Source organism: Pempheris klunzingeri, unplaced genomic scaffold (genome assembly GCF_042242105.1).
Source record: "Pempheris klunzingeri isolate RE-2024b unplaced genomic scaffold, fPemKlu1.hap1 Scaffold_57, whole genome shotgun sequence".
In the NCBI taxonomy this organism is placed as follows: domain Eukaryota; kingdom Metazoa; phylum Chordata; class Actinopteri; order Acropomatiformes; family Pempheridae; genus Pempheris; species Pempheris klunzingeri.
The window spans coordinates 19,182-30,957 of record NW_027254961.1 but is presented as its reverse complement, the minus strand read 5'-3'; the positions used below and the strand labels follow the sequence as shown (position 1 = coordinate 30,957).

Below are 11,776 nucleotides of genomic sequence, written 5' to 3'. Positions count from 1 at the left end.
TTGTGCGTTATACAGATATTATGCTGCATCAGAACTAAACCTTTAAAACACCAGAGATGCACAATAACACAAACAAACGAGCAGGTCGAGACCAGCAGCTCCTGTGTTCTGTGAGGTAAAATCGATGTTTTTGTAAATGAAGTCTGGTGTGTTGGAAGAGAGCGATATACGCTTCTTCTTAAAAAGGATCTTACAGGTTTGTATCCTTTCCGTAATGTTGTCAGACATATTTATTTCTGCATGTATTCATTACTTTATATATTTAGTTCCGTTTATATTTCTTTATTATCAGTACTCCAGTGCACACTGATAACCACAAAGATAAACCTACACCTCTCATGTTTTATTTATTTTTATCACTTCAGATAGTCTTGCACTACATTTTGCTTACTTATTTTAGATTAAAAACTGTTTTTAATGTCATGTAAAGTGTTGCTTCGGAATGCAGGCATTTGATTGGCTGAGTCACATCACGTGAGTTAATTTAATGCATTCTATTGGTCAGTGAGTTTCCGGTAATGCAAAAAAAAAAAAAAAAAAATCCGCGCCGGTTTACGTAGAAACGCTCCGTTAATGTTTATTAACTCTCCCACTAATTTATCGGCTGTAGGTCATTTAGCTGTAACAACTAATGATCCTCTATCGGAATAAAACGTGTTGTTGTTACTTTACGCCGACCTGACTGGCTCAAACTATCAGTATCTGGCTGGTAACCAACTTTATATCAGCGCCGCATTCGTACAGCGGCTGCCGGGACGGAGGATCCCATCACCGGACAGCAGCGAGGGAGAGTCCGTCACCTCCAGCTCGGTAGGTGCGCTGTTTGAAGCATTAATACACACTTAAAGTGAAAAATGTTAAATCCACACTAACACAGAATCTAATACTCACAGTAAAACTACAACGTGACGTAAGCTGCGATGGCCGAGTGGTTAAGGCGTTGGACTTGAAATCCAATGGGGTCTCCCCGCGCAGGTTCGAACCCTGCTCGCAGCGACACTGGCTTTCTTTTTCAGTTTTAATCATGTAGCCGAAGAACAGGAGACAAACTCACTGTTTTTGGCTAAATGTGTCATATAACAGTGCAAATGAAGCACCGAGGCCATAAACCAAGACCTGTTTCTTATGTCCACGTCCGTCACGATGAAGGTAAAGATGAAGCTACTGAGATTCAAAATGGTCCAAAGAGTTTGGTTTTATTTCTCTGGTCCTTCTTAAACAAGCAGGAAGTCAAACATGAACTCAGTAAGAGGCCATTTTGTCGCCTTGTGAGGTTAATATTGTGAACACTGAAGGCCCCATAAGTCACAGTGGGAGTGTTGAGTTAGAATCTAATATGACCATAGAAGGTTTCAGGCCTTCTCAAATAAAGTTACTCTCTCCTCATGAGAGTGAACAGAATATGTCAGTCTGACCTCCACAGACGTGACTTCTCCTGTGTTGTTTAGTGAAGCAGACAGACAGAATGGACCAGACAGACCTTGATTGTAGTGCTTTTGTTGTGCAAAACATATTCTGAAGTTTGATTATAGATACACGCCTTGCAACCAACATCCAACTGTTAGATTACCATAACATCACTACAGGAACGTGCTATCTGTGACGCACCGACCTAAACAGTTGATCAGGAATGGTTACGTACTTTATGATATCCAACAAGCATTTAAACATGAGATGTCTGGAAACAGAGACGGGACAGGACACATCAGAGGGGGCTCCTCTGACCGGCCCCTCGCGGTCCGTCTTGAGTCCGGCGCTGTGAGGACTTTACCTGTTACCTGTGACGAGAATAAACTGCTTGTGAGACCACACTGAAAACCTCTGTTGAGTTCTTGAGCTGCCAATATAAGAACCGGACAAAAAGTTTCTAACAGGAGCGTTAAAGGATGGTGTTGACGTTAGCTGAAAGGAGCTAAAGCAGCTAAAGGAGGTAAGGGAGCTAAAGGTAGCTAAAGGAGCTAAAGCAGCTAACGGAGGTAAGGGAGCTAAAGCAGCTAAAGGTAGCTAAAGGAGCTAAAGCAGCTAACGGAGGTAAGGGAGCTAAAGGAGCTAAAGCAGCTAAAGGTAGCTAAAGGAGCTAAAGCAGCTAACGGAGGTAAGGGAGCTAAAGCAGCTAAAGGTAGCTAAAGGAGCTAAAGCAGCTAAAGGAGGTAAGGGAGCTAAAGGAGCTAAAGCAGCTAAAGGAGGTAAGGGAGCTAAAGGAGCTAAAGCAGCTAAAGGTAGCTAAAGGAGCTAAAGCAGCTAAAGGAGGTAAGGGAGCTAAAGGAGCTAAAGCAGCTAAAGGTAGCTAAAGGAGCTAAAGCAGCTAAAGGAGGTAAGGGAGCTAAAGCAGCTAAAGGTAGCTAAAGGAGCTAAAGCAGCTAAAGGAGGTAAGGGAGCTAAAGGGAGCAAAAGGAGTTAAAGGTAGCTAAAGGAGCTAAAGGTAGCTAAAGGAGCCAAAGCAGCTAAAGGAAGCAAGGGAGCTAAAGCAGCTAAAGGAGGTAAGGGAGCTAAAGGAGTTAAAGGTAGCTAAAGGAGCTAAAGGTAGCTAAAGGAGCCAAAGCAGCTAAAGGAAGCAAGGGAGCTAAAGCAGCTAAAGGAGGTAAGGGAGCTAAAGGAGTTAAAGGTAGCTAAAGGAGCTAAAGGAGGTAAGGGAGCTAAAGGAGTTAAAGGAGCTAAAGGAGTTAAAGGAGCTAAAGGAGCTAAAGCAGCTAAAGGAGCTAAAGGGGGCTAAAGGAGCTAAGGGAGCTCCCTCCCTTTGTCTCTCCCCTCTGTGTCTCCCTCCCTTTGTCTCTCTCTCTCTCTCTCTCTCTCCCCTCCTTGTCTCCCCCGTTGTCTCTGACCACCTGTTCTATTTCCTGTCCGTCCTTTAATAGAACTAAACGTCCCTGTTCAACTACAGGAAGCCCCCCCCCCCCTCCTTGTTCCTCCCCCCTCCCTGTCCTGGCGGAGGTGAGGCATCCTGCAGTCCCCCCAGGACCACGAAGCCACTCTCAACAACAAACAGTGTCTGCTGTTAAAGGGACATTCCACTAATCTCCACCGATTACTACACACCTGGTGTCAGGTAACAGTAACATAATAACGCAGCCAGTACCCATAATCCCTCCCTGCTGGCACCGCTGAGGTGAACAGGAACTAACTAAGAGGTGATTTTTTTATTTGTCCTCCATGTTGAATATTAAACCGTCTGTGTTCAATATGAAACCAAAGCTTTTATAGTGAGGACCACTATCACGATGCATTCTGGGAATTATCACGGCAATGACTCGTATGACTTTGGCGCTCATGAGACACGTGGGCGACCTGATAACCGATCAATATATCACCAAAAGGTTCCCTGTAACGGCACGAACATGTGACCCTGACTGTGATCAAATGTGGTGATCACTCTCCTCAGAGGATGAACCCTGGACTAGGAGTTCACACACACACACACACACACACACACACACACACACACACACACACACACACTCTCTGTGGTAATTGGATGTAAATGTATTCAGCTGCCGGAGGATTTTCACAGAGAATTAAACCTGAGAACTCGCAAATTAGAGGAAAAACAATGATCGCCACACACACACACTCACACACACACTCACACACACACACACACTCACACACACACACACACACACACTCACACACACACACACACACACACACACACACACTCACACACACACACACACACACACACTGTCTGTACATTTTTACCCCGAAACAAATCCAACAATACCGACTAAAAAGTGACAGAATCTGTGTTAAAAAATGTGTAATTTGCTCCGACTGAGTCCATTAAAACGTCTAAAATTCCCACAGCAGCTGTAGTTTGGTGTTGGAGACTAATGTCTGTCCTGCTGGAGGATTTCTAACGACACGTCGAATGTCTGCCGGAGACGTCGACATATAAATAGTTTAAATAACGTAATTTATCAGATTAAAACTGAACTGATGATTCACTGACACCATGTGTGTTTGAAGTCCTGCTACGTTCACATGGTCTGAAGGTCCCGTTTTAGAAGAAAATAATAACCTGCTGCTTCGCTCTCGCCTTCGACGTCTTTGTGTTGGCGTGAGCTGGTGTTGGAGAGGAAAGAACAGAGATTCAGGACTGGAGTTTCTCAGGGGAGCAAGAAGCCGAAAAAGTTCAACTTCCTGGATGTAAAAGTACCCGGATGTTCCTCATTGTTGGGCCCATAGAGCCTGGAGAACTAGCATCTCAGGCCTAACTTCCTGTTAGCCCTCTGCTAACTTCCTGTTAGCACAGTAACGCTAACTCTTTTGAGAAAGTTTTTAAAAACTGCATTTTGCATAAAATATCATTACTTTTCTTTAACTAAATCATATGAATGCTCCTTCTGCTGCTTGTTAATGCTCATCTTCTGTGTTTTCTCCACACTTTTATCTTTTTCTCGATGTAAAACGACACCAAAAAACAAAATGAGATAGAAAACAGACATCATATGTGCGCTCAGGCTGCCTTCTTTTTTTTTTTTTACGTAACAGAAAACCCAACAAACCGACGCGTGTATTCGTCCGTTTACCTCCATTTATTATGTATGATAAGTTTTTAGCCTGACAGCGTCTCTGTTGGCTGTTCTGCTTCGTCAGGGCGGGTAGAGGGAGGAAGAGTGCATCATGTATACCCCCATTTCTGTTCTCTCTCTCTCTCTCTCTCTCTCTCTCTGCTGGCTGTGTGCAGTGAATTGAAGTGGGAAAGAGAGAGAAACATTAACGGCAGCAGGAGGGAGGATAAAGGGAGAGAGAGAGGGGGGGAGAGCTAAAGGAGGACGTCTGACAGAGATGAGAGTATTTATAGGTGGAGAGATGAGATAGAACGACAGTGAAGAGGGAGGGAAGCAGGGAGACGAGAGAGAGAGAGAGAGAGAGAGGGAGGAAAATCCAGACACAATAAGAAGAAAAGGTAGACAAAGAGGAGGAGAGGGCGAGCGAGAGACCATGCTGAGGAGGAAGAGGAGCGTGTCCTTCGGAGGCTTTGGATGGTGAGGGTGTGTGTGTTTGTGTGTGTTTCATCCTCTGATAAATGGCTGACTGATCTCACTTCTCCCACTCACACTTTCAGGGTCTTTGAGTTCATTTCCAGTCTGAGCTGCACCGACCTGACATCACGGTGACATCACAGCTCCCAAAAACATGTTTAAACGAGTCACGGTCGGGCTCCGTTGTTTTCTGACCCGCCGCAGTTCACGATGAAGGGAAATCGGAAAATCAAAGTTAAAATTTGCCTTTTTTTGAATGGGATTTGGTTGGAAACTTTTCTTGCTTCTCTTGTTCACACGACTGTTAATTCTTTGTCAGTGTGAGACGAGTTGCCTCTCTGTTGTCCATGTCTCTGTTTCCAACAAGTAAAATAAAAAACACACAACAGAAAGTCAAAAATGATCATTAATTTAAGCCCTAAATATATTACAGCCAAGTTGGTAAAGAAAATATGAAATAATGTGTATTCATCCTCCACTGTGGTTCAAGATGACAAGAAATCTGAAAATGGAGTAAAAATGTGATGCTTTTTGAATGGAGTTTGGTGCTTTTCAGCGTGTGACACATTTCCTCTCTGTTGTCTGTGTCGACTGACGGTGGACATAAATGTTTTCTGACCTGCTGTAGTTCAAGAGGAATCTGAAAATTAACCCGGTTGAAGTTAAAATTTGACTATTTGTGAATGGGGTTTGGTTGAAAACATTTCTCGCACGGTTAAAGTTGATCTGTAGTTATTGGGTCAGAGTTAAATCTCTGTTAAAGTGAGATTCCTCTCTGTTGTCTGTTTCCACTCGACTTAATAAATAACTTCTCAAGAATTCAAAGCTAATTTAAACACGTTTTACAGACTCTGAAACTGTAGAGCAAAGTGAAAGAGGCTGAACTCGTCGTACATGAACACATTCATACAGTTTGTGATTTTTAATGCCGTCTGTCCGCCATCTCATCGCTCTCTGTATCTCAGAGCAATATCCGTAAGGGAGAACTCAGGTATTTTACAACCTGGATCCTATTTAAAACATATTTACAGTATGAAATGACCAGTACACACTAAGAATAAGACACAGAAACACTAAAATTGCATGTAAAAGAAAAAGAATAAAAGCACAAGAAAAGAAATGTGTGTGACAGCATCATGGAAAGGATCCCTACAGAGAGAGACCTGGAAGATCCTTTTGGTTTAACCACAAACAGCACACACACCAGACTACATTCACTAAAACAGGGATTTTACCTTGCAGAACATAGGAGTTCCAAGTGAAGTTGCTGTGACTTTGGTGTTTTAACACATTAGTTCAGATCCAAACTACCTCTTTAAGACACTAAAATCACACAATAACACAAACTAACTGATGGAGGCAGCAGCAGACCAGCAACTCCTGAGTCCTGTTCTCTAAAACCCCTGTTTTAGTGAATGTAGTCTGGTGTGTGTGCTGTTTGTGGTTAAACCAAAAGGATCTTCCAGGTCTCTCTCTGTAGGGATCCTTTCCATGATGCTGTCACACACTTAGAATAACACTCTGAGCCTGTCAGTGGATCAAACAAGCTCTTTTAGTGGACCTACTTGGGCGCACAGAGGTGATCTACTGGACCCATTCCAACACTTTTCGTACCTACCGGTCATTTAGACACCAGGATGTGTAGAAAAGGGGCCCAGTTATCCTTTAACTGAACTCCAGGCCGACGCCGTGTTCGCTCTAAGCTGAGCTGCTGTTTAACTGTTTAAATCACGGCGTAACTAAACCACAGGTAACCATGGCAACGGCACAACTCAAGGGAGTAACTCGTAACAGCGTGTTGGTGACGTGAAAGTCAGAGTTGACACGTCGGGTCCCCTATTGCAAGAGTCGGTGTCAGTGAAGGCAACACCAGACCTGTTAGAATCCCTGAAGCAATGTGAGGCGTTCAGGGGTCTGAAGTTGGTCGTAAAACTGAGTGTTACATTGCTTCCTTTATTGAAGCTGCTTGTTGTCACCAAACATTTCCCCCCCAAAGTAGGATGTGTGTGTTCGGCCGTTTGCTGGTTTCTTCTTCTGGTTTCAAAATGGCGGCTGCAGGCAAAGAGGCCGTTTGGTGTTTTGGATGTTTGGAGTATTTTGTGATGTGAGACTGGAGGATGTGGACGGAACGACGGCTGCAGAGAGGAATGTAAAGTAGCTGCTCGCTCTGCCGTCCTCGCCTCAGTAAACGCCAGACTGTGTGTGTGTGTGTGTGTGTGTGTGTGTGTGTGTGTGTGTGTGTGTGTGTGTGTGTGTGTGTGTGTGTGTGTGTGTGTGTGTGTGAGGAAACTCTTACACAAGCCTCCTTTTCAATCATTCACTCTCTTCTGTCTCTCACTGTTTTTTTTCTCGAGTCTGTTCCCCTCCTCTTCTCCACCTCTCCCATACCTCCTCCTATACCTCCTCATTCCCTCCTATACCTCCTTATTTCCTTCTATACTTCCTCATTCCCTTCTATACCTCCTTATTCCCTCCTGTACATCCTTAGTCCCTCCTATACCTCCTTATCTCCTCCTATACATCCTTATTCCCTTCCACACATCCTTATTCCCTCCTATACCTCCTTGTCTCCTCTTATATAATCTTGCTTCCTCCCCTCTTACCTCCCCGGTACTATTTTTCTCTCCTTCCCTACCTCCTTATTTCCTTCCATTTCACGTCTCCTCCCACAGCAGCTTCTCTCCTTGCTGTAAACCTCCTCCTCTCCTCCCTCTTCCTTCCCTCCTTCCCTCCTTCCCTCCTCCTCTATAATAAAGACCCCGTGGTGTCCCCCCTCTGTACACTAACACAGGGGGAGGATGTATTTAATAATTCAGGAGCAGCTTGGGGCCAGTTTATATTAAACCCCCCACTCCTCCATCACTCCTCCCCCTCCTCCTCCTCCTCCTCCTCCTCCTTCAGGTCTGAATCTAATCTGCTGTAATCTGCTTTATTTTTGCATGTATTCATGAGAACGTTTGAAACGGGACAGTCGGGACCAAACGTTCATCACGGTACGGTGGCCTGTAGAGGACATTATTCCTCCTCTTCCCTGCCGTTACAGATGATAATAATGCTAATGCTAATGCTAAACATGCTAATACTACTGCTACTAATGACAATAATAATAATACTAATAATGGTTTATTGGAGGTTCCCTGGAACAGGCAGAAGAAAACGGGGATGGAGCCTTTGTTGATGCAGATATTAGCTTTTTAAAAGCTAAGCTAAAAACTTATTTTGTGACTTTAGCCTGGGACACCACTGTCCTTTAAATGTTTTGTTTTAGAAAAGTTTAGAATATTTTACATGAGTTCATGCTGCTTCTATACTTTATTTATTTATTTTTCTAATTTTGATGACTTTATTTTACTTTCTGTATTCATTCATTCTGTGTGTTTAATGTTTTTATGTTCATTTTATGTCAGTTTGGGTAATTTCTATGACAGTTGATACACTAATACAGTTTATTATTAGTAGTATTAGTATTATTGTTATAATGAAATTATTCTAAAAAACATACTAAATACATGAAAATAGATTAATGCTTAATGTAAAATGGGAAAAATAGAATAAAGTGAAAATAATTATAATAATGAAATAAAAGCAACAACTGAAAAACAAGTCAAAAATAGAAATTCATAGAAATAAAGTGAAAAGCAAAGTGCAAAACTGAATTTCTGGCCTTTACCTGTAGAGAAGAAAGTTTTAGCTTTTAAAAGGTTTTAGCGGTATGCTAGCGGTCCTCCCTGCAACTGAGGGAAATAAAAGCTAATATTTGAAGTATGAAAACAAGTTCTTCTTTAAATAATGTAATGTGTAAATAAAGTTACTTCAGACAGATCTTTGAAGTCGTTTAGTTCTGTCCAATCACATTCGTGCAGCATCGTAACCCGACACAGTAGAACAAGCTTCCTGATGGAGCCGCACGCTAACAGTTTCCCTCTGCTTCCAGTGTTTGTGCTAAGCTAGGCTAATGGCTAAAAAGGCTAAAGACCGGAGAGGATAATTAGTCACTGTCGGCCATCTTTGTGTAACCATGTGGTTTGTGTGAGAGTGTGTGTGTGTGTGTGTGTGAGTGTGAGTGTGTGTGTGTGTGTGTGTGTGTGTGTGTGTGTGTGTGTGTGTGTGTGTGTGTGAGTGTGTGTGAGTGAGTGAGTGAGTGAGTGTGTGTGTGTGTGTGTGTGTGTGTGTGTGTGTGTGTGTGTGTGTGAGTGTGTGTGTGAGTGTGTGTGTGTGTGTGTGTGTGTGTGTGTGTGTGTGTGTGCAGATTTAGCAGCATAAATGTGTTATTTATGACCTGTGGGAGTTTGGTTTTCACAGAGTCATCGTACAGCCAAGCTTTTACCGTTAAGGTCGATCTCTCTCTCTCTCTCCCTCTCCCTCCCTCTCTCACCCCTCTCTCTCCCTCTCTCCCTCCCTCTCACTCTCCTCCCCTCTCTAGTCTCTAAACTGGACTGTTAATGGTTCCAAATGGTTCTCTGAAGCCTTGAATCACATACAAACGGTCTGAGATGTGGTTTTAAACGTGTGAAGAGAAGCAATAAACTGACCTTTATGAATAATAAGAACAAAGTGAGGACTGTTTCAGACGCTGGGCTCTTATGTAACGAAGAGCAGCGTTTCTCCACAGTCAGAGACATGATTTATTATTTAAAAACACATTCCTACAGAGTTAACAATCAGTATGGTTAACAGAGAAAGTACACTCTCATTTCAGATATTGTTTGTGATTTATTCTGTTGAGTTGTGATGTTTATTAGCAGCTTTTATCCTTTAATCTAAACATACAGTGTGTGTGTGTGTGTGTGTGATGCTGGTCTTGTATTTCTTGGTTTTAAAGTTAAGGTTAACCTTAGCTTTAGGTAAGGGGTGTGGTGGAGTCATGATGGTTAAAGTCAGTGAAGGTCCTAACCTGTAAAGTGAGGACGTCACAACTTCACAGGACTATTTTAAGGTTAAGACTTGGTTTTAAGGTTTAGATCTACATCAGGTCCAGGTGAGGGTTGGGGGTTAGGTGTGGAGGTGTGATGGTTAAAGATGGTGACCGTCCTCACAAGTGTGGAGATGCAAGAATCTGTGTGTGTGTGTGTGTGTGTGTGTGTGTGTGTGTGTGTGTGTGTGTGTGTGTGTGTGTGTGTGTGATGTAAATGTGTGATTTACTGTTGCTGCAGCACTTTAATAAATAGGGTTTTTATTGCTGTGAACCGCTGAGATCACACCTCTCTCTGTCACACACACACACACACACACACACACACACACACACACACACACACACACACACACACACACACACACGGTCGCTAAGGTTAATAGAGTATGCAGACGTAAATCTCTTCCTCCTCAGTAATGTAACGTTCTTCCTGTTATCAGTGTGTGTTGAGTGCATTATATGTTAACAGCCTCTCTCTCTCCCTCTCTCTCTCTCTCCCTCTCTCTCTCTCTCCCTCTCTCTCTCTCTCTCTCTCCCTCTCTCTCTCTCTCTCTCCCTCTCTCTGTCTCTCTCTCTCTCTCTCCCTCTCTCTCTCTCTCCCTCTCCCTCTCTCCCTCTCTCTCTCTCTCTCTCCCTCTCCCTCTCTCTCCCTCTTTTTGCAGGATTGATAAGTCCACCGTTAGCGCTCTGAGAGCTCGGTGAGTAACAACACTGACCTAATGTACAGCCAAACCCTGAATCACATGGGAGACAGGAAGCAGTAAAGCGTCACTCTAAAATAAAGGTTCCTGTTCTGTCTGCGTTTCAGCTTCAGACACAGCTGAGCTGTTATTCACTATATTTGTCTTCTAGTCAGCAGAGCTCACGTTTCAAACTTAAAGATTTAAATCTTTATAAGCACCAACATGTAGTTTCATAGGAAATACATTTGATATTTGTTGGGGACTATTTCCAGTGGCGAATTAATCCACATTTGGTGCATCTAATATAATATAATATAATATAATATGATATGATATGATATGATATGATATGATATGATATGATATGATATGATATGATATGATATGATATGATATGATATAATATAATATAAAATAATAATGATATAATAATGATATGATATGATATGATATGATATGATATGATATGATATGATATGATATAATATAAAATAATAATGATATGATATAATATAAAATAATAATGATATGATATGATATGATGGCTTTGAACCTGCATGTCCCAGTGTTAGTTGTGTCTGTTTAGAGGGTTAATGTTGTGGCGTAGAGCTGATTAGCTCCGCCTCCTGTACCTGCATTTAATTCTAACAGGTAACCAGCGTCATGTGTAGTTTCTCAAGTTTGTAACAAACCAAACTTCATGAAAATCGGTTCAGAATGAAGCGAGTTAGAGTCGATGTCATGCTGAAGTCTGCACCTCTCGCTGGCAGATCTTGACCTCTCCAATATGGCCGCCGTCCTCTTCCCCTCACACAGTTTTATCTCTTTTAATCTCACGACGAACGGCAGAAATGTGACACTCTGACTCCAGATTTGCTTCGTGCTGGTGAAGATAAGTTTAATGTGTGATCGGAGGGAAAGACGCTGCTGGAGATGTTCATAATAATCCAGACCTCTGAGCCGAACCTCTGCAGACGGCGAACGACTTGTCTGAATGTGATCAAACGGCAGGTCGAGGAGAAGCCTGGTGTGACGTACTGAGAGAGTTATGAGGCGGCAGAGAGACAGACAGCCCAGAGAGACAGGCAGCCCAGAGAGACAGACAGCCCAGAGAGACAGACAGCCCAGAGAGACAGACAGCCCAGAGAGGCAGACAGCCCAGAGAGACAGACGGGGTTCAAAAGTTCAGCCTC

The 11,776-nt window shown here is 42.9% G+C and overlaps 1 non-coding gene across 1 annotated transcript; it reads left to right on the top strand.

Moving 5' to 3' along the window:
- The first annotated feature begins 914 nt into the window (after nucleotides 1–914).
- On the top strand, nucleotides 915–996 carry trnas-uga (transfer RNA serine (anticodon UGA)). Its single transcript has one exon. It is a non-coding gene; the product is annotated as a tRNA-Ser (tRNA).
- The last annotated feature ends 10,780 nt before the right edge of the window (nucleotides 997–11,776 follow it).